This window comes from Rana temporaria, chromosome 1, assembly GCF_905171775.1.
Source record: "Rana temporaria chromosome 1, aRanTem1.1, whole genome shotgun sequence".
Taxonomy (NCBI): Eukaryota; Metazoa; Chordata; class Amphibia; order Anura; family Ranidae; genus Rana; species Rana temporaria.
In genome coordinates this window covers 183,816,723-183,821,763 of record NC_053489.1, presented here as the reverse complement: position 1 = coordinate 183,821,763, position 5,041 = coordinate 183,816,723, and positions in this window count along the sequence as shown.

The window sequence follows — 5,041 nt, the reverse complement described above, 5'->3', positions numbered from 1 at the left end:
CTGCGTAATGTCTGCTTCATTTATTGGTGCAGATCTGAGAGAAGATGAAACATCACTTTAAATAGATGACATCATTTATTTTTTATTATTTGTCTTTGACATTCATATGTTTTATTTTTATTTTTTTTTCTCTCCTCTACTGTTTTTTTAAATTAACCTGGGACAAAAACATCCCTCTAGCTAATCACCCAAGTAATAAAAAATAAAATAAAAAAAGCTGTTGTCCTTCAGGTGTCCACGTTGGGCCCATCAGTGGGATTCTTACAAGGCCCTGAAGACTACAGCAGTGAGATGGGGATGTGACAAACTGATTGGCGGTATGCCTGAACTGCAGCAGTGGATCTGTTTTCCAATTCTATAAGCGGTGCAGAGAATTTTGAGTTGCATATATGTGTAGCCTGTCAACAGCATTGCCACAGCAATTTTTTTAGTTTTAAAACCGGTGTATCCTGCCAATATATTTACTATTCCGCTACATGTCACAGGTCACCAAAGTGACAAGCTACAAGAGGTCCCAGTCTCAGCTGGTAACTAGTCAGACTGTAAATCAACCAGCAGCGGGCGTTGAGTAAAAGCACAGCTGCCGGAATTTCTGGTGGGTTAGAACCATTCTGCAGGATTGGGAACTGGTGGCCACTCTATTGAAGTCTTCAGAGAAACTGGAAGGCTTAGCATCTATTTACCAAACGTTTACTCCATCAATATAAAAAAAACTTGCACCACAACAGATTGATATTTGGGTGCACATACTTTCTGGCATGTGCTGGCAGCTTCTTTCTTTTGGACTACTTTCCATACAAGGTAGAGCAACGGCAAAGAAAATTCCATAGTCTGCACTCTGCTAGATGGCTGGAGGCCACCATGAGTTTGAACCATTAACAGGAATGGTTTATAAAAGTCAGCCCTTGTCCTGATGCTGTACAATCCACTTTATTGGAAAACTGAGAAAAAAACATCTGATACAGCAGTGCTAATGTGTTTCAGCTAAAGAAGGCCTTAGTCAAAGCCAATAAAGTGTATTGCACAGCTCCAGGATGAGTTTATATACAGTTGCATCTGATGACAGGCAGGAGTCTCAACCATAGCACCACCACACTCACACTTACATTGGATCCACTTGGATTGAGCGCAGTGAGTTCTCTTTGAAGATATTAATACTATTGGGACTCCTGGTACTTTCACCGCCTCTGTAAGCTGGATCTTTAAAATCAAAATCCCAGGGACAGAAGTATTGTGCTAACATGATGAACCCTCTATGCAGCTGCAGGGGCTTGTGAAAAAAATTCAATTTTTTTTTTGTTTTTTTTCTTGATTTTGAAAGTTTGTCGGACAGGGTGAGGGCAAGTTACCATGCGGAATGCTACCAGATCTCCAAAGCCTGTTTTACAATTTATGTGCTTTCTGCAATCAGGAATGAGTTGCAAATTGATGATATAGGAAAGAAACCCCCTATGTGTAAAAGTTTAACCACAGGACATGACAGTCTTCAGAATAAAGGAACCTTTGTTTTTTGTGCTCTGCTGGGAGATTCACCATATTTGTTCTGGGGAACATTGTCACTGTAATGGAAAATTCCAAATAGATGGGTATTTTTCAATCAGCTGGCAAGCTGATTGAAAATAAACTGAACAGATTCTCCCATCCACACAAGCAAGGTAGATGGATGAATACTCCCCACTGTGCTATTGAATTCTGACAGCAGGGACTCTTCCCCTGTCAGAACAATGATTAACACTGTAGCCAATTGGTGGCAGCTGCTGATTTTTTGGAAGTCCATTGTTAGTATGAAAACTGTCGTGTGGGAACGGCCATAGATGAATTGAAATTCAGCCAATCCCTAAATGGCTGAATATTGATCCTTCTATGGCCAGGTTAATTTTTGGTCAAGGAAAAGGTTTTTGAGCCATTAAGTACACTGATAATTTTTTTGGCAGGGTAGGGGGAATATTTTTGAGGTTTGCAGATTTATGGCTCTGCAACATCCTGGATAAAGTGGGAAAGCTGTGATCCATTTACCAAGTTAAGGCTGTTTTTATTTAAAAAAAAAAATATATATATATATATATATATATATATATATATATATATATATATATATATATATATATATATATATACACATATATATATACATACTAGAAAAGGGAGGTGGGATTGCTGCACAAAAATACTTTAAAGAGGAACTGCAGTCTGCTCACATAATTTGTGTGTCCAATGCATTACCAGAAATGGTACAGGCACTCTTCCTAGTACAGTAAAACCTTGGTTTGAGAGCGTTTTGCAAGACGAGCAACATTTTTAATACATTTTGACTTGATATACAAGCGATGTCTGGATATCCAAGTAGCGTCACATCACAACCGAGTATAAAAGAGAAGAGAGGCTCCTCCAAGTGTAGCAATATGGTTACATTTAATAAAGTACATCATCCTGTTACAACAACATTTAGCAACATATTGCTACACTTCTCTTTAATGCCCTGTAGCTCATGCTGGATGTTGTATCTAATCCCTTTGTGGATGGACATTTTATGGTTACGCAATCTATCGCGTTGCTGTAATCCTATTATATGGACTATAAACTGAAGGACCTATGACTTAATGGTTGTGGAATGAATCATTTGAGTTTCCATTATTTCTTATGAGGAAAATCGCTTTGGTATACAAGTGCTTTGGATTACAAGCATGTTTCTGGAACAAATTATGCTCGCAATCCAAGGTTTTACTTGTGCATGTATTAATTCACAATGGGGTTATTGGGCCCTTATGCGTTGTTGACGTGGAAGTTATGAAATTCAGTCTGGCCACCTCTGCCTACTGCCTATAATTGGTCAGAGAAAGGGCAGCAGCAGTTTGATCAGCTCAGTAAACTGCTCTCTCCTCTTATCAGTGCCTTATTGGTACTTCCTCTCCGTGACTGTACAGGGACACACAAAAGATTAACACAAAGTTGAATTCTGGTATTTAAAACTAGTTGCACATAAATATACAATTACCAATTTTGTAATTGAATACAAAACTGCACTATTTAGTGTTTTTTTTATATATGCCTGGAATTCAACTTTAAAGCAGTTCTAAAGGTACATTTTTTTTGTACCTTAATGCATTCTCTGCATCAAGGTAAAAAAACTTTTAGTATTGGATTCCCCCTTAAATACTTGCCTGAAACTGATCTGTGTCCAGCACTGTGCACATCTGCAGCAGCTCTTCTACCCTCTCCTGGCTCTGACAGGCTTGGCTGAGAGCAGTGGGAAACATTGGCTCCTGCTGCTGTCAGTCAAAACCTGTCAGTGGAGGGGCAGGGTTGAACCAGGCTTGGCTCGGGGATCAAGCACGCATGACTGCCCCATTGAAAGCAGCTTCCTATGGGGTGCACTTGGCGGGGGTAGAAGCCAGGAGCGCCAGCAGGGGACCCAAGAAGAACTCCTATTGGTCACGGGCGCTTCCATCTTCTCTTGCTTTGGATTGTGGAAACTTTGCTCGGCCACAATGACATCACTGCGCACTGGAGTCAAATCTTCATTGCACAGAGCGGTGTCGTAAATGTATGTTGATATGCGCATGCCCGGCTCAGTGTATACGTTAACAGGCAGGGAGAAGCAGCTATAAAAGAAGAGACCATTAGGGTCTCTTCTGTCATAAAAATCCTATCTGTAAGCATTTTTGTTTTTTTAGGTTCAATTCAGCTTTAAGACTAGAGAAGACCCAGGAGATGGAAAAAGACATGTTGAAAAAGCACGGTCTCCATCTGCTGGCATGTCTTGATATTGCAGCTTCGATTCACATTACTAGAAAATAGTAGTTTAGGAGCACATACACAACATTGACACTGCAGGCTGCATTCTCTGACCACAGGTGAAATCTACTCAGTTTTTTTGGGGTGAGAAAAAAAAAACATTCCTTGTATGTGCGAGTAGTTTTTCTGCTGCTGTCACAGATCTTTTGAGGCTATGATTCACTGTGCAATACTTAACTAAATCCAAAGGCAATTCTACAAATAAGAAGATTTTTTTGGCTGATGTGCTTGAGTCTAAAAGTGCACCCTTAGGTCAGATTTAGATGGGCAGTTGGGGGCATATTGTATGCTGCGTTCTATCGATTGCCCCCACCCATGCTAATTGATGTGGATAAGCGCATCTCCTCTGCCAGATATTGTATTCTAAAAACCACCACCCACAGCTATTATAATGCTCAAACAGTGGCTGCATGCGATTGGATGTAGGCACTGTTTGGTCAACACTTTTATGGTAGAAGGATGCTGACAAATTCTCTGTGTATGGCCAGCTTAAAGTGGAGTTCCACCCATAAATATAACATTACATCAGTAGTTTTAAAAAAAATGTCATTAGTCCTTTATGAAAAAAAACATTTTTTTTAGATGCCTTCAAAGTGTTGTTGCTAGGCAGAATAGTTAATCTTCCCACTTCCTGCACCTAGGTGCTTAATGCTTCCTAACCTACACCGCACAGACTCCTGGGAATGTAGTGGGTGTAACTTTCCAGGAGTCTGTGCACTCCCCAGTCTCAAAGAATCATGTGACTTGGACAGCACAGGTGCTGAAACCTGATCTGACACTGCTTGTGCAGCACTGAGCATGTGCGAGATCTGCAAGGCTGAAAACCAGGAAGTCATACAGTCTGGCTTCATGATGCCCACACTTAAGATGGCCCCAGTCAATTTCTATTTTATAAAGTGTCTAAATGCTGTAACAACCTAACAAAACGGACCTTAGTTTACAGACTAACTTTACTAGAATACATTAAGCTTGTGTATTACAGGGGTATTTATATTTAAAAAGTGAAATTGTGGCAGGAACTCCGCTTTAAGCTTGCTGAAAGATGTGTTGGAGCCTAGTACCTGGCTGCGTTCTGTCCTTCCTTTTGCTGGCTCATATGTCACAAATGTGTCAAAGACAACAGAGGAAACCACAGACATGTCTTCCAACTTTATGACATGAGAACTAGGGGCTGCCTTTAGTATCCTTGTGCCCAGTCTGCCACCCTTTGGTATATGGTGTGCAACCCTCAGACCAGTGGCGGCTG